This window comes from Hyperolius riggenbachi, chromosome 2 (genome assembly GCF_040937935.1).
Source record: "Hyperolius riggenbachi isolate aHypRig1 chromosome 2, aHypRig1.pri, whole genome shotgun sequence".
In the NCBI taxonomy this organism is placed as follows: domain Eukaryota; kingdom Metazoa; phylum Chordata; class Amphibia; order Anura; family Hyperoliidae; genus Hyperolius; species Hyperolius riggenbachi.
In genome coordinates this window covers 221,000,293-221,018,974 of record NC_090647.1, presented here as the reverse complement: position 1 = coordinate 221,018,974, position 18,682 = coordinate 221,000,293, and the positions used below count along the sequence as shown (strand labels likewise).

General features: G+C 44.2%; 1 protein-coding gene across 2 annotated transcripts in view; it reads left to right on the top strand.

The window, feature by feature from the left end:
• Positions 1 to 18,682, top strand: part of MGAT4A (alpha-1,3-mannosyl-glycoprotein 4-beta-N-acetylglucosaminyltransferase A) — a 172,182-nt gene that overhangs the window by 16,433 nt on the left and 137,067 nt on the right. The window contains exon 2 of one of the 2 annotated variants that reach the window (XM_068268182.1): positions 14,648 to 14,766. The exons of the other annotated variant lie outside the window; for it this stretch is intronic. The gene's annotated coding sequence lies outside the window, so the exon portion shown is untranslated. The remainder of the gene's footprint in view (positions 1 to 14,647; positions 14,767 to 18,682) is intronic. 2 annotated transcript variants of the gene reach the window in all.

Genomic DNA, 18,682 nt, shown 5'->3' with positions numbered 1-18,682 from the left:
CCCCACTGTGTCACCTCTGTCCCCCTCTTTGCTACCTCTGCCTCTACTGTGTCCCTCCCTCCTATCCTGCCCTCCCTCCTATCCTCCTTTGTGCCTCCTTCTGTCCCAGTGATGATCGTTATGTGCTAATTTTTGCTTATGCAAGATTTTGCAAGTACAGTATGTAATACAATTTTGATACGGAATTGATTTCACATAACCCACACAAACATCCAGAGCATACTCCTACCTACATAATCCCCCCCCCCCCCCCCCAGGTAGATGCACAAGTCAGTTTGTCTGTGTTTCCTGTGGGAAACCGTTCACTATGTCACTGGCATTTGTTTAGGTACTGGCACAAGGCTTAATCTATCCTGTCATCTGCAGCAAAGGGCAATGTGGTGGAGAGCGCTAGGAGATGGAACGGTGAATCTCTTTCGGGTGCTGTGGTTGTCGTACGTGGGTGGCTGCCATCTCTTCCCTCGTGCTACAGCACAGTGTGTCCCTATATGGTATGTGCACAGATTCAAGCAGAGCAAAGTCCTGCCCATCTTCCTTTGCTGCACACAAGAAGTCGGGGAGCGAGGAGGACACTAGGGAAGACTGGGGACGAAGATTGGCCTAGAGCTACGCCAGTCTCCAAGATGGCTGCAACAGACTTCCACAAGGCAGGAGTTCCATCTTCCATTATTTAAATCTGACACTCGCTCACTCCTAGATCTGCAATGGAGATGGAGCAGCCCAGTGTCTCCATGCCCTCTGCTGAGAGCAGGTGTGCGTCTGCAGGACAGATGAGATCCAGGAGTAAGTTCCTGGCTGGTTTTACTTTTTTATATATATTTGTGACACTCACTATCTTTCTATATTGTCTTGACAGACTAAGGAGAAAGATACTCCGGTGAAAGCCAAAACCAAGTCCAGGCACTGTTCTAATTACAATGATAAGATCCCAGCTTCCTGGTATAAAGCAGGCCATACACTGGTCGATTTTAGCCATCGATCAACGGCCGATTCGACTGTTTTGATCGAATCGGCTAGAAATCGATGCAGCAGAAAGCATGATCGATCAGCAGATCGATCGATCTCCATCCTTTAGAGTACACGGGGTCTGGGGCGAGTGCTGTATGCGGGGCCTAGAGCCTTAAGTGTAGGCATATACCGTACGACCACGCTCACAGGCTTTTAAAGGGAACCTTTAATGTAAGTAAAAAACAAAACACCAGTTTAACTTACCTGGGGCTTCCACACGCCCCCTGCAGCTGCCCTGTGCCTGCACTGTCATTGAGCAATGATCACTCAGCGAACCTCCAGTGCCCCCCAGCGCCCCTCTTTCGGTCGGGTGATTCGCCAAGTCACTGTTCACTGCGCATGTCCACTGCACTGCCGCCAGAGAGATGCGTAGAAAGCGCACTTCTCTTGGCTGCGACTGGAGGAAGTTACGGGAGCAGTATCAGAGCTGTAGGCAGCGGAGGACAACGGCGTGGGAGCGATCCGGGCGCATGGGGCTGGAGGAAGCCCCAGGAATATATAAAACTTTCTCCCTTCATCCTCCAGGACAGCTCACCTGAGATTACTATTGAGCCCCTCCCCTGTGGAAACAATGCACCAATCAATTAAATCTGACCACCCCTCTGCTTACTTAGCTCTGTTCACCCCTCCTTCCATCAGTTCATTATTGTTTCCACTCACCCGTGGACAGGAAGCGCTATAGGGGAGCCTGAGGGGCACCTGTAGTGTGTATGCACCGACAAGGAGTCGCGTTGGAGTCCCCTGGAGGTTGCAGCTCATGCTTGCGTTGGCAGAGCGGATGGGAGCCGCGTGTTATGTTGGAAAACTGTGTGGCTTCCGATCGACGCGGCCGCCCGTTGCGGTGGGTTGGTTGCGTTCCTCCTCTAGGCCGCCCCATCGGCGTTACAGCTCGTGCGGGCACGTGACCCTCTACATCATCGGGGAGGGTCGCGTTCAGCTCCGCCCATACGGGCGTTTTTCTTTGGCTGATGGCAGGAAGGTCTTCCCTGACCTCGGGGGGGCGGTGCTGGATGCCGGAAGCGGCTGGTATAAGCTGAGAGCGCGCATGAGGGACGCCGACACGCTGTCAGTGCGGCGTGGAGATGGAATCAGCTGAAGCCTCCACCGCGAGCAGCAGCAAGATACCGGCCTCAGACCATGATCCAGTACAGGCTCAGGTATTTTAAAAAAGAATTTTGTCTTCTATCCCTGCTTGTGAATGACTCAGGAGAATAGTAATGACATTATGTTTTTTGGTCTCTCTGGTTATCTCTGTTTTACAGAAGAGCCAAAAGGCGTCACAGAAATCCAACAAATGTACAAAGTGTGGCGACATCTTACCACCTAATTACAATAGATCCTCATGCGACAGATGTAGACATAAGGGGGAGTCTAGCACAGATACCAATGTAATGATGATAGACTTGATGAAATCCATGAAAAAAGAGTTAACATGTACATTCGCGGCCTTTCGGGCAGCCTTTCCAACACAACCTCAGCTGCAGGCAGTGCTTCAGCCGCTAGTACCTCCACAATCAGGGCAGTCAGCATCCCAGGCCATTCCCGCACAAGCCCACAACAGAGACAGGGGGGAGGAACAGCCTCAGGGATCCCAAACACTTATACCCCAGAGTCAGCCGGTGCGACCCTTACCTCCTTTGACAGGGCCGATAGAGCCCGATTCCCCACATGAGTCCTATGAGGATATGTCAGAGGAATCATTAGAGGAGGGGGGGCTAGGGATTCAGGAGAGGACATTCCCAGGGCCAAGACCCCTAGATATTTAATGTAGAAGACACCCCAGAGCTTCTGAAAGCAGTGTACGAGTCGGAACACATCCAAAATGCAACTCCCACGGCCTCAATTCAGGATGATATATATAGGGGGTTAGAGGACACAAGTAGCAGGACATTTCCAGTACATAGGTCCATCAAAGGGGTGATATCTTCTCAGTGGAAGCAGCCTGAAAAAAGATTGTTTATCCCGAGATCATTCAAGAGAAGATTTCCTTTCTCTCAGGATGATCAGGAACCCTGGTCTAAGTGCCCAAAGATTGACGCACCTTTGTCTCAACATTCTAGGTCGGCAGACCTTTCCTTTGAGGATGCAGGCACCCTGAAAAATCCCATGGACCGCAAGGCGGAAATATTACTAAAAAGAGCATGGCAATCAGCTTCTTTTGGGTTTAAGCCAGCAATCGCAGCCATATGCCTAACCCGCAACTTAGAGAAATGGATGCGGGGGTTAAGAGCGCATCTAGTAGCCGGCACAGCTCATGAAAAGATGCTGGAATCCCTACCTGTTATGGAAAGGACAGTGGCCTTTTTGGCAGACGGGGCGACGGAATCATTACGGGCCTCCGCCAAAACAGCTGCGTTAATTAATTCCTCCAGGCGGGCAATATGGTTGAATGCTTGGGAGGGCGATGTCTCTTCCAAGCATCAATTATGCGCAATGGAATTTCAAGGAGACTTGCTGTTTGGCAAAGATCTGGAGGTTATCTTAGAAAGATCCTCAGACAGAGCTAAGAAATTCCCAGACAAAAGGAAAAAGGCTACTAAACCCTTCCAGGGAAGACGTACTTTTCCCAGGCAGGATCAGGGAAGACAGCAACAAAGACAGAGATCCGGTAGATGGACTTATAGCTCGGGCAGGGGTAAGTCAGGTTTCCTATTTAACAAACCTCAACCGCCCGCAACCAAAACTAGTAAATGACACAGATTTACAAGTGGGGGGAAGGCTTCTTTATTTTTTTCACGCTTGGCAGAAAGTAACAAGCAACGAATTTATTTTAGATTTGATAAAAAATGGATACAGAATAGAGTTCCATACCCCACCCCCGGGAAATTTTGTTATTACAGGAACTCCAAGAGATCCACAGAAAGCAGAAGCCATAAATTCCTCTGTGACAAAGTTATTACAACAGAGGGTAATTCAGAGAGTACCGGAACGAGAGCAGTCCAGGGGGTTCTATTCCCGAGTGTTTTTAGTTCAAAAGCCGTCCGGGAAATTCAGGATGATCCTCAATCTAAAGCCTTTGAACCCTTACATTCTGGAGAAAAAATTTTGTATGGAAAGTATAGCCTCAATTCGCAATTTAATTTGGCCAGGAGCTTTTATGGCCACCTTGGATCTGGAGGATGCTTACCTCCACATCCCGATCCATCCGCACTTCCAGAGATTCTTGAGATTTGCGGTAGTCATGGGGGATGCGATATGCCATTATCAATATCGTGCCCTACCCTTCGGAATATCCTCGGCCCCGAGGATATTTACGAAAGTAGTCGCAGAGGCAGTGGCACATCTACATCTCCAGAATGTGAGGGTTCTGCCATACTTGGACGATTTCCTAGTCTTGGCATCCTCCGAACAGCTCCTGAGGGAAAATCTACAAATCTGCATACAAACCCTCGAGGGACTAGGGTGGTTGATCAGCAGCGAAAAGTCTTGCATGCAGCCAGCCCAGTCCACTCTATTCCTGGGCCTGACATGGGACACGGTTCAGGGGAAAATTATACTCCCGCAGCTGAAGGTGTCCAAACTCATAGCGGCTGTGTCTGCTTACAGGGCAGAACCAATGGTATCCCTGAGGCAGACTATGTCATTACTGGGGCAGATGACAGCAGTTATCCCAGCAGTGGAATGGGCACAAGCACACACAAGGCATTTACAGGCATGGTTTCTTCAGGTATGGGACAGGAGGAAGGAGTCATTAGACAGGCTGGTAGTACCTCCGCAGGAAGTCCTCCTGACATTAGACTGGTGGCTGAATCCAGAGCGATTAGCCAGTGGTCGTCCTTGGAGGCAGAAAGATCCGGTAAAGCTTTACACGGACGCAAGCTCTTGGGGCTGGGGAGCGCACTGTCTGGACCATCAGGTTCAGGGACAGTGGTCCCCCCAAGTCAGAGAAAGCTCCTCAAATTTCAGGGAACTTCTGGCGGTCAAGGTAGCGCTACAGTCCCTGGCGCCACACATTCAGGACAGGGAGGTAAGCCTATACTCCGACAACATGGTCACGGTCTCCTATGTCAGGAGACAGGGAGGGACCAGAGTTCAATCTCTGATGTCTCTAACAATTCAAATTTTGGACTGGGCAGAAGCAAATCTGCAGTCACTCACGGCCACCCACATCCAGGGTACCCAGAACAGATGGGCGGACGCACTCAGCCGCTCAGTCATAAGGGAATCCGAATGGCAGTTAAATCAGGAGGTTTTTCGACAGTGTCACCAAGGAATGGGGGAGGCCTATTCTAGATCTATTTGCTACACCTCACAACGCGAAGGTAGGGGATTTCTGTTCCCTTCATCCTTCCTCTTCAACGACCCGGTTGGATGCATTAGCGATTGTTTGGCCAAGGGGGCTCTTGTATGCTTTTCCCCCCTTCAATTTGATTCCCAGAGCACTAGGCAAGTTGAGAGATTCACAAGCGGAAGTGATTTTCATAGCGCCATGGTGGCCGAGAAGGGCCTGGTTCCCTTTTCTGCAGTCCCTAAAAGTAAAGGGACCATGGCATTTGGGGAACAGAGCGGATTTACTGCTCCAGAGCGACCAGGTACATCCAGATCCGGGGTTCTTCAATCTCACAGCATGGATCCTGAAAGGGAGAGCTTAAGACTGTTAGGATTTTCAGACAGGGTTGTCAATACGTTGCTTAGATGCAGGAAGGACAACACACGGAAAATTTACGCCAAGGTTTGGCGAGTTTTTTGTTCTTGGAAGGAGAAAAACAATATTCGGACAAATGACTTAAAATTTGTCTTGGAATTCTTGCAAGACGGAGTGGACATGGGATTAGCGGTAAGCACCCTCAGAGTCCAAATTTCAGCCTTATCCATTTTTTTAAACAGGCGCTTATCCACTGAGTTGCATATAAAAAATTTCCTTAAAGCTGTGGCCAGGTCGCAGCCTCTTCCAACCAAAATGATACCTCCCTGGGACCTGTCACTAGTGCTAGATTATTTGATGGCGGATGAATTGTTTCCGTCAGAAACCATTTCCATAAAGATGTTGACGCTAAAGGTAGCCTTCCTGGTGGCCATAACCACAGCAAGGAGGGTAGGAGATATCCAAGCTCTATCAATAAAAGACCCTTACATGATCATTCATTCAGATCGTATAGTCTTTCGTCCAGATCCTACATATCTACCAAAGGTGGCCACACATTTTCACAGAAGTCAAGAGATAGTATTGCCTTCCTTTTCTACAAATCCCAAAAATGACAGAGAAGTCAGACTGGCAAGACTAGATGCAATTCTAACTTATTTGAAAAGAACACAACAGTGGAGGAGATCGAGTCATTTATTTGTGCTGTTTGCGGGTAGCAGGAAAGGTTTACAAGCCTCAAAGAATTCAATATCCAGATGGATTAGGGAGATAATTCAGTTAGCTTACAAAGAGAGAGACACCACTGCACCGTCAGACATCAGGGCGCACTCAACAAGATCACTGGCAGCCTCTTGGGCGGAAAGGTCGGGGGCCACACTAGACCAAATATGCAGAGCAGCAACCTGGTCGGGACATTCTACGTTTGTCAAGCATTACCGGGTGGAGCAACTTTCAAACCAGGATCAAGCATTTGGACGCAAGGTGCTCCAGGCAGTCATCCCACCCTAAGGTACAAAGAGTTCTCGCTGGTCTCAGGTGAGCTGTCCTGGAGGATGAAGGGAGAAAAGCCGAGCTACTTACCGGTAGTAGTGTTTCGGCGAAGCCTCCAGGACAGCTGCCTTAGTTCCCAGCCCTATTTAAAAAAAAAAAAAAAAAAAAAAAAAAGAAAGTGATATAAGTGATAAACCTGTTTGTACGTATAGATATATGTTACGGGTGAGCTATGTACTCTTCTAAGAACTGATGGAAGGAGGGGTGAACAGAGCTAAGTAAGCAGAGGGGTGGTCAGATTTAATTGATTGGTGCATTGTTTCCACAGGGGAGGGGCTCAATAGTAATCTCAGGTGAGCTGTCCTGGAGGCTTCGCCGAAACACTACTACCGGTAAGTAGCTCGGCTTTTTTTTCTCCCATCTCTGGTACACTTAAAGTAAAGTGCTAAGTGCTAATTGCCATTAAGAAAATAGATGCATAGATGCAAGACTTAAAGGGGAACTGAAGTAAGAGGTATGTGGAGGCTGCCATATTTATTTCCTTTTAATCAATACCAGTTGCATGGCATCCCTGCTGGTCTATTTCTCTGCAGTAGTATCTGAATAACACCAGAAACAAGCATGCAGCTAGTCTTGTCAGATCTGACATTTTCAGAAACACCTGATCTGCTGCATGCTTGTTCAGGGGCTATGGCTAATAGTATTAGAGGCAGAGGATCAGCAGGAGGGTCTGGCAACTGGCATTGCTTAGATGGAAATAAATATGGTAGCCTCCATATCCCTCTCACTTCAGTTGTCCTTTAAATACAAAGAGTCAGTGCAATAAGCTAAATCAACACCAGCAGTGAAAGGGTTACACACTCAACTTTCTCAGCCATTCTAGCTGAACTTGTGAACTAAGAATTTAGGATACCTCTGGGTCAATCCTAATCCAGATCTGTGAGCATCGAGTAAACAAGGATGCTTATCTTAACTAACAACCTTTAACCCCATCTAGATGGTCTGTTTGAATTAAGGCATCTTAATGACATGTATTTATGCTTGAAAAAAATATCTGTTTTCCCTTTTGATGTTGCATGTATATAAGCTGTCTGTACCACCAGCCTGCAAACTAACAGGATATAAGCCTGATGAAGGCTGAAAGGCCGAAAGCTTGCTTAATTTTATTCATTTTTAGTTAGCCAATAAATGGTATCATCCTGATTTAAAACTTCTTGCTTACACTCAAGAGAAAGAGAGATGCTGGCTACTGTTATCAGGGCTGGCACAGGAGACAAATGCAGAGGAGAGAGAGAGAGGAGGTGTCTGCTTACCACGGAGAGAGAGACTGTAGCTGATGTCTGCACGGATGGGAGAGAGTGTCTATGATCTCTGCACGGCCAGTGTACCTGTCCCCTCGACCTTCAAGAGGAGGCTAGAAGTGATTATGGGAGAAATGTGACACTCAGTAGGAACGCTGCAGACACCACCAGGCAGGACTGTCACTGGAATCCTCGGCAGCCTTTACTGTTTCAAAAGAACCGCTGCTCTCTCCTTACTGGCTGGCTGTCTCTGCAGGCAGGGGGGCTGGACCTTTGCCATCTAACAGCCAGTCACAGCATCTTAAGCCCTGCAAAAGCCAATCCATGTGTGCTGCTGGAAGGGCATCCAGGCAGGCGGTGGCATGACAGGCAGCCTCACTCTCTTCTCGCTTCTGGTTTCTGCCTGTTGTCACCTGAAGCAATTTGCTGAAGCTGCGTCAGGCTGCCTCATAGGCAGACCGGTGCTGGTAGTATGTGGCAGTGCCGGGCCTCTTCAGGTGCGGGGCCTGGGGCGATTGCCCCACTTACCCCCCCCCCCCCAAAGGCCGGCTCTGTGTATAGCCACCTTAAGTCTAGTTGCAAGAAATGTTTAGCTGACTGTGGGTCAGGATTCTGAGGGAGTTACAATATGGATGCTTTAATAGATACTGTAAGCTCTGAAATTAGAACCACTTTTCAGTCCTCCAGGACACTCCTTCAGTCGCCTCCTCTGCCTCTGTTACTTTGTCAGCCGGTAACGTGGTAAAACCAATCCCAAAGTGGTAGATTCTGGTAAAGTGACTCAGACTGAACCTGATTCTTCAGGCAACGAGGGTTCATTAGAGGAGCAGAAGGGGAGTGCCTCTGAAGCAGATTTGTTAAAAAGTCAAAATGATTCAAGTATTTGTTTAGTGCTCCAGTACCTGAATTGTGTGCTATTTATGAAACAGAACAGATTGTGGAAGCGCCGATTACTCCTTCAGCACAGGAGGAAATTTATAAGGAGCTAGAAGATCCTACTTTTAAATCCTTTCCAATTCATAGATCCCATAAATCTACTGTAGAAGTACAGTGTCAATTTCTGGAAATTTGATTTTTTTTTTATTCCAGAGTCCTTTTAAAGATGACCCTAGGTGGGTTTTAAAAATCCTAATTGCACACAGAGGCTGGGTCTGCATATATTGCCCAGCCTCTGTTGATATATTGTTCTCCCCCAGACCCCCCCTCCCCCTGCGCTCTGCTTGCCCCCATAAATTAAACCGCCGTGCTAGCGACGCGCAGCGTGTCGATAGATGGCTGTTTACATGGCAACTGTCACTCTCTACCGCTCCTCCGCCTCCTCCATATCATCGCTCCCCGCCTGCGTCCCTTCCCTCCCTGCTGATTGGAGGGAAGGGACACAGGCGGGGAGCGGCGACATAGAGGAGGCGGGGAAGCGGCAGAGAGTGACAGTGGCCATGCAAACAGCCAGCTATTGACACGCTGCGTGTCACTAGCATGGCGGTTTTATTTATGGGGGCAAGCAGAGCGCAGGGGGTTTCCATTTAGAGGCGGAGGTTGAGTCCTGGGTCAAGTATCCCAGACTCAATGCTTCCCTTACGCAATACTCCTAAGGATACAGACTTGTCTTTCCAGGACTTTGGAGGCTATTATGTTTGCTTTGAGACCAGCACTTACATTGGTCTGCATATCTAGAAATTGTATTTCTTGGATAGATTTCCAGGATCTAATAGCTTCTGGAGCCACTCAGAAACAAATCCTGGACTTCATCCCAGTAATCAGCGAGGCTCTGTCTTTCCTAGCAGATGCTGCAGCAGAGTCTCTTAGGGCAGAAGCAAAGGTGGCAGCTCTAGTTAATTCCATTCACAGAATATGATGGGTCTTTACAGAAAAGAATTAGACACCATATTGACGAGATCCACAGACGAGGCAAAAAAGTTCCCCCATAAACATTAAAAAAAAAAAAACAGTTCAAGCAACGTTTTTACTTGACAGAAAGGACAAAACACTGACCAGAGAAAGAGGAACAAGCTCCAGGGGCCAAAGATGCAGAATGACACTCCAGTTGTGGTGGTGGTGGGATGCAGACTCTCACATTTCTACCACCAGTGGGTAGAAATAACTAAGAGTCCATTCATATTAAACATTATAAAAGTGGTGTACAAACTACAATTCAACATTATGTCCACCACAAAAGTACTTTTTACAAAGTTCCCAAAAGATGCCTTGAAAGCATAAGCATTAAAGAAAGCAGTTCTAGATTTTACTCAAACAAAATGTGATCTGCAGCGTACATCCAGACCAGAGAGGTCAAGGTTTTTACGCTAACGTTTTTGTGGTAGTGAAACTCTCAGGAAAGTTTTGACCTGTAATAAACCTAAAACATCTAAACCTTTGTCTCAAGGAAAATCAGTTTAAAATGGAAAGCATTTATTCAGTAAGAAATAGCCTTCTTCCAGGGTCCTTTATGGGCCACTCTGGACCTTCAGGATGCTTACCTGCACGTACCCATCTTTCCAGATCTTTAAAAGCTCCTGATATTTACTGTAGAGTTTGGAGGAGTAGCCTGTCATTACCAATTTTGTGCCCTACCCTTTTGGCTTTCTCACTCCATAGTTGAGTTCCACCAAACAGAGTAGATACTCTGGGAGCTCAATTGAGGAAAGATCTGATCTATGCTTTTTCCTTGTTCAGTATACCCTCAAAATTAGTAAGAAAAATTGCTCAAGGTGAATGTAAAGTCATTCTGGTAACTTCTTGGTGGCCCAAAAGGCCAAAGTTCCCCATTGTAAGGACATTGGCAATAGGAGAACCATGGCATTTACCACCAAGAATGGATATTCTGTTACTTGAAAGTCTATTTCACCCCAATCCAGAGGTTCTAAAGCTCACAACTTAGATCCTGAAAGGCAGATCCTGAAGGATATGTGGTTCCCGGATTGTGTAATTAACACAATCACACAAAACTGGAAACCAGTTACTGGAAAAATATACCTAAAGTTCTGGAAAACCATTTTGAGATGGTAAGATAGAGCTGGAATTAAACCACAGAACAACAGTCTTCAAGTAATCCTAGACTTTCTACTAGCAGGTAAAGACATGAACCTAGCAGGTAAAGTAAAAATCCTATTGTGAAAGATGGATCCGGAATATACAGTCAGGTCCATAAATATTGGGACATCGACACAATTCTAACATTTGGCTCTATACTCAACCACATTGGATTTGAAATGATAAGAACACAACTTGCTTTAACTGCTGACTGTCACCTTTAATTTGAGGGTATTTACATCCAAATCAGGTGAACAGTATAGGAATTACAACAGTTTGCATATGTGCCTCCCACTTGTTAAGGGAGCAAAAGTAATGGGACAGAATAATAATCGTGAATCAAACTTTTTAGTACTTGGTTGCAGATCCCTTGCAGTCAATTACAGTCTGAAGTCTGGAACGCATAGACATCGCCAGACGCTGGGTTTCATCCCTGGTGATGCTCTGCCAGACCTCTACTGCAACTGTGTTCAGTTCCTGCTTGCTCTTGGGGCATTTTCCCTTCAGTTTTGTCTTCAGCAAGTGAAATGCATGATCAATCGGATTCAGGTCAGGTGATTGACTTGGCAATTGCATAACATTCCGCTTTTTTCCCTTCAAAAACTCTTTGGTTGCTTTTGCAGTATGCTGTTGGTCATTGTCCATCTGCACTGTGAAGCACCGTCCAATGAGTTCTGAAGCATTTTGCTGAATATGAGCAGATATTATTGCCCGAAACCATTCTGAATTCATCCTACTGCTTTTGTCAGCAGTCAAATCATCAATAAATACAAGAGAACCAGTTCCAGGCCATACATGCCCACGCCATAACACTACCACCATGCTTCACTGATGAGGTGGTATGCTTAGGATCATGAGCAGTTCCTTTCCTTCTCCATACTCTTCTCATCCCATCACTCTGGTACAAGTTGATCTTTGTCTCATCTGTACATAGGATGTTGTTCAAGAACTGTGAAGGCTTTTTTAATGTTGTTTGGCAAACTAAACTCGCCTTCCTGTTTTTGAGGCTCACCAGTGGTTTACATCTTGTGGTGAACCCTCTGTATTCACTCTGGTGAAGTCTTCTCTTGATTGTTGACTTTGTCACACATACACATACCTCCCGGAGAGTGTTCTTGATCTGGCCAATTTTTGTGAAGGGTGTTATCTTCACCAGGAAAACAATTCTTCGGTCATCCACCACAGCTGTTTTCTGTGGTCTTCTGGGTCTTTTGGTGTTGCTGAGCTTACCGGTGCGTGCCTTCTTTTTAAGAATGTTCCAAACAATTGTTTTGGCTACGCCTAATGTTTTTTCTATCTCTGATGGTTTATTCTTTCAGCCTAATGATGGCTTGCTTCACGGATAGTGACAGCTCTATGGATCTCATCTTGAGAGTTGACAGCAACAGATTCCAAATGCAAATAGCACACAATGAACTCCGGACCTTTTTATCTGATAATTGTAGTTGTCAAAAATGAGGGAATAATGCACACCTGGCCATGAAACAGCTCAGAAGCCAATTGTCCCATTGCTTTTTCTCACTGAAAAAGTGGGAGGCACATATGACTGTAGGTTAATGCTAGGTTCCATAGAATCCAGGAAAATGCTATTCCCTCAATTTGTCACACCTAAATCAGAAAAAAACTGTTATTTACATAATTTAGATGTGGAGAGCCATTTTATGTTTTCTAAATAGAACACAAGAATCTAGACATTAGCTTTGCTTTCAGGGCTCAGGAACGGTATGCAGGCCTCTAAAGCAGCAATTTCTAGATTAGGTGAGATTAGCTATATGGGAAGATTATAGACTACCTAATAGGCCAGTACCAGTATCAGTTACAGCACACTCCACAAGATCCATATCTACGTCTTGGGCAAAAAGAGCAGGCACTACTTTAGACAAAATCTGCAAGAGAACAACAAGGTTAAATCTATCTACTTTCATTAGACCTTACCGAATTGATCTGCTATCAAATCAGGATCTAGCCTTTGGAAGCTAATGCCTCTTTTTTCACGTTTTTCCTACAGTACGGGCCGTTCATATTATTCGGTCATTTGTGAACTGGTAACCAGTAAATTAAGGCCTCTTTCACAGTGCGACGTTAAAGTCGCACGTTACAAAATATTTTAACGCAGAGTAACGCACAGCAATGGAAAGTCTTTGCGACATTCACAGTGCACACGTTGTGTTAGTGTATAGCGTTAGTAGAAAGTGCTGCATGCTGTGCGTTTAGCAATGAATATGCTGCGTTACTTGTGTTGCACATGCTCAGTAATTTTTTTTAATTTTTTAAAAATGTTCCGCATGCGCTGTTTTCATTCCATGGTAACTACATTTTCTAACGTGCGACTTAAACGCCGCACTGTGAAAGTGTATATGCTTAGCTTTACAGCTGCGTTGTGCGACCTTAACGTGGCATTAAACGCAACATCCTACTGTGAAAGTAGCCTAAATGTGGAGAAGTCTCCTGTTGGCTATAATCAGTCTGATTATAGTCAGCTAATCAGCTGCATCTTTAAACTGAAAAGATCACAGCAGGAAATGTTCTTAGTCCATAAATTGCCATTTTTAAAGATCAGTCTGGCTGAAGTTTGTTTATGAGAGGAGGTTGTGAGGTACAAATGGTGCAAGAATTGTTTGGTTTACTTTAGAAATCCTTGACTTTCAAACAATGTAAAATAACAAAAAATAATTCCTTATAAAATCATCCTCTGGCCAGCAAACTTTTTTTTTTTTTTTTTTTTAATTTGATAATTTATTTTTATTATTTAATGTTCACATGACCCTCATCTCTCATTACCATGGTTTTAAAGAAAAATAGAGGAAAGGGAAGAGAAATGCAGTGATCAAGAAAAGTTGACTATGAAGCGCTTGTTAGATATTTTACACTGATGTGCTTTGGCATGTACTATGTAGATTGAATTAAAATCACCCTAGCATAGAGGACTGTTATGCAAGCCTTGCTATTCGTAACGTCCTCTCTATGTTTAGTATATTTTTTCCCCAAAAATGCGTGAAGGAGAAACCAGGGAGCTGTTGTCTTTGTGAACACAGCCTGCAGACGCTTTTCACTGATTTTCTTGGTTGCTAATGTAATCTGAGGTATACAGTACTTTATTCACCTGAAGGTAATATTACTAGGAGTAGGAGTTGACAGAGAAAATGTTAAAATAATTTAAATCCTTAAAAAAGAATGTAAGTAACTACTTACCAGGTGGAATGAGGAGCCAGTATAGTGAATTTTAAAAGCATTATTGGGGCAGTTAACGCATTTCACAGAACTTATGTCTGCTTTTTCAGGTACAGTGCCAGTTGGCTGACCTTAAAGAGAAACTCCAACCAAGAATTTAACTTTATCCCAATCAGTAGCTGATACCCCCTTTTTTTACATGAGAAATCTATTGCTTTTCACAAATAGACCATCAGGTGGTGCTGTATGACTGAGATTGTAGTGAAACCCCTCCCACAAGAAGCTCTGAGGACCGCGGGACTTTTGACAGTTTGCCACAATGTAACAAGGTTCACAGACAGGAAATAGCTGTTTACAGCTGTCTCCAACAGCCAAAACAGCTAGCAGCAGCTACATAACCTGCCCACAGTAAAAATGTCACCATGTAATGTCAGAATGTAAATCGGGGAGACTAAAGATTTTACAATGAGCAAACACTGACTAAATCATTTATACATAATTATTGTAAAAATGAAGCACTTTTTTTATTACATTATTTTCACTGGAGTTCCTCTTTAAACAGCATGAGCACCTCTGTGTCTTCCAAATGGCACTATACCTGATGAAGCAGACATAAGTACTGCGAAACACATTGTACCAATGAAGTCTTGAAAACACTAAGTTTGCTGCTTATTCCAGAAGGTAAGTAGTTACTAACATGCCTATTTAATGTTTTAATTTAACCTTTTCCCAGGTGCCTCCTGATAATATATCCTAAGTGTTTAGTCTTAATAATACTGTTGTACCCCCTACTTCCAGGAAAGTGACCAACACCACCACAAGAGGAATGGGTAACAGGCAATACCCCACATGTTGCCAATAAAAACTAAATATGGGGAGTAAACTACCGTTGAATACCCAGGCAGGATCTTTTTACTACAAGGAGAGGATCCTGCATTTGCTGTGCTATTTCCCTCACATTATCCACCTTGTTCATCCCAATTGCATCTGCTCTGGATGAATGGGGTAACAAAATGATGCTCAGCGTACGGGAAAGATAAGTTGGTGTCGCACATTGGGAGATATGTTGAACTGGCTAATTGGGGTCACTGGCTACCCCCCCCCTTCCTTGGGGATTGTGTACAGTAGAGATGGCCAATGAAATGCTAATCTCTTTTAGTTGATGCAAAGTTTGTTACTTTTATGGCAAATATGTGAAGCTTAGAATTAAGGCTCATACACACATCAGACTATAGTCTTTGGAAACTGAAAGATCACAGACCAATCTTACCACCCTTCATGTAGTATGAGAGCCATACTCTACACAGTCTTTCCTATGGAGCTGAACTCCACATCAGGAAAAAATCTTCGCAAGATGCTGCACACACAGATGCTGTACAGACACAAAAGATCTGTAGCTGCAAAAGATCTGTTCCTGCCAAAAATCCATTCCTGCAAATTGCAATGATAGTCTATGAGATCTGCAGATCATCATACACACATGATTTAACTGACATTCATCTGCAGATCAGATCCACCAGGATGGATTTTCAGATCTGCAGATGATTGCTTGATCTGCAGATGAATGTCAGTTAAATCATGTGTGTCTGATGATCTGCAGATCTCATAGACTATCATTGCAATTTGCAGGAATGGATTTTTGGCAGGAACAGATCTTTTGCAGCTACTGATCTTTTGTGTCTGTACAGCATCTGTGTGTGCAGCATCTTGCAAAGAGTTTTTTCTGATGTGGAGTTCAGCTCCATAGAAAAGACTGTGTAGAGTATGGCTCTCATACTACATGAAGGGTGGTAAGATTGGTCTGTGATCTTTCATTTTCAAAAGACTATGGTCTGATGTGTGTATGTGGCCTTAAGGTGCGTACACACATGCGACTATAGTCGTTTGTAACGATCGTTCCCCGATCTTTACCAACGACGATCGTTACAAAAAAACGAACCACCGACTATTAAGGCAAACGACGAACGAGCCAAATCGCTACAAAAGAAAGTTCTGTCTCGGCGGATTTTAACCAACGACGATCGTTTGCAAAAGTAGTACATCGTTGGAAACGGTTGTTCGTACTAGGCTTGACATGCGCATTTCACTATTTCATTACGTGATGTAATGTTCGTTCTAACGATCAGATCGTTACACACCTTTTAAAACTATCTTTACTTAGGTCGTTCTTTCATCAATTAAAAGTTCGTTCGTCGTTCTCAACGAACGATCGTTGTCGCATGTGTGTACGTAGCATTAGACCAGCCAAGATATCGTCTGCATTTCATTGATCTATTCCAAGCTGCATATATTTGCATACAATTTACATAAAATGTTCACAATTATTAGCAGGTGCAGCATTTTTACCATTTCTCAGTCGTACTTCTCTTATAACCTGATCACAGTTGAGGGGAGCAAGTTTATACCTTGATCAATACTTTACAATTAATTTCTGTTTTTAGAGCATTAAAATTCAGTGCCAGGATTGGGCCATTGTGGACCCATGAATGGTTAGCTTTACTTCCAGCAAGAGGTCCAGTCATTTTCAGTTCTTAAAAACCAACTATAAAAATGCAGGTCAAAGGTGATAAAATATGACAGTGGAATAGCAGACTATATGAAATCCATGGCAATGCACCGATATGTAAATATAGAATAGCTACCAGCTACATCTCTACTCACACTTTGTTCGAGTAGTAAATCCCTATGCACACTCCGAACTTTATCCAGCTGAAACTATCAGTCAAAATCATTTCTGTTTACACACAGTGCCTGTACTGTTCATGCATTTTTGGTTCAGCTGAGCTGCAAATATTTTTCTTGGAGTATTAGAGGCAGGAGACTTTATGCAAGTGCCAAGGGACAAATCAGTCAGCCAAAATGTCCACTGTAGCCAGTGTGTTGTCGCCTGTGTTTTAGGAGGCACATTAGATGGTGGGGACGCCTGTATAGACATTAGACTGAAGGCTGAAATGATCACCAACAATTGTTCTGGCAGAAAAAGGTTCAATGTCTGTACATGACTGAGCTGAGCAAGCCTTGGATAACAGATACAGGGAAAGTGAAGAGGAAGCAAAGATTTGTAAGAGAAGAACAGGATGACAACATGAGAATTTCAGGCAACAGTTTATGTAGTTTGAAAAAATGAACAAAAAAATTGCTGTACCATGTCTGTCTACTCAAATAATTTTGTGGTTTGTTATTGAAAATAATATTTAGATTTTAGTTTGCAGCTTACTGTGCATGTCTTACAGAGGCTGGACACTAAAATCAGGACCAGAGAATCATTTTATTTCATCAAGCATGACTGGATCGTGCCCCGAATTGGATTTGGCACGTACTTGGCTCAGAATAGAAAAACAAATATAAATTATAAAACAGAAACTCAACAGTGTTAACAAGATACATTAAAACAGTGTTTCAATAGTGAGTATCGAAAACAGCCAGTGGCTGCATACCTTAAAGGGATACTTAAGTAATGAAAAAAAGTCAGTTTTACTTACCTGGGGCTTCTACTGGCCCTCTGTAGTTGCCCTGTGCCCGCACTGGCTCCCCCCTTAAAGGACAATTGAAGTGAGAGGGATATGGAGGCTGCCATATTTACTTATTTCAAGAGGTTGAAGCAGAGGGGGAAAAAAGTGGTCCTATCCCTTAAGGTCCTGGTGGAGATGGCCCAAAACCTCCAGCCAGATGGGAGTCAATTGAAAAAGCAGTGGCCTAGGTGTGAGGGGTCGTTGGCAAACTTCAGCGCATTGAAGCGCAGTTTGGAATTGGAGGAGGTCAAGATCCTCTACTCTGATCTAAGGACCCTCTGTAGATTTTCTTCAAGCATGTAATCAATAGTAGTATCTTGGGAAAAAATACTGGCTCTCCAGTGACTTCCTTCCTTCCTTCCTTTGTGTGCAGTTGGCTGCAGCGGCCAGGAAGTACAGTTCTGGAGGAATAATCCCTTACACTGAACAGGAAATGGACACGCCCAAAACTCACTTTGCCTGTAGAACAGCTGTCTGCAGATACAACCAATATCAACCAAGGGAACACAGTTGACAACAGGATTCATTTAAGAACAGGATATATAAATACTGAAAATTAAAATGTAGAAATATAAGCATTCACCTGCTTTATGATACATTGGGCTAACTTTGTAAAGTCCTGAATTCCTGCTGAACCTCAATAGAATCACAGAAGCACTTCAAGCATTGCATGAAAGTACACGGTGTTAAAAGAAAAAAAACCCAAAGCTTGTCAAGAGCAAGTGTACATTACTCCATAATATCCCATTCAAGATTCAAACACCGTATTCCGTATCTCTGTGAAGTGCGAGAGGAGCGTGTGTTGAAGGAAGAAAACACATTTCCCATGTATGCTAGTTGTCAGACTAGGAAATGAACAGAAATTATTTTAAATGCAAACTGTTTCAAACCTGTTTCTTTTTCTATTTTGCGACTTGAGTTGCCAGAGAGGGCAGGATAGTGCCATAAAATGAGATGTCAAGGAAATGAAGCCTTGGTAATTGTTTTCTGCAAGATTGGTAATTAGCGAGTAACGGTTTCATTGCTTTATTTTAAGAAAGACTGACACATCTCTTCCTGGAAGAATTGTGTATGAACAGCTTTTC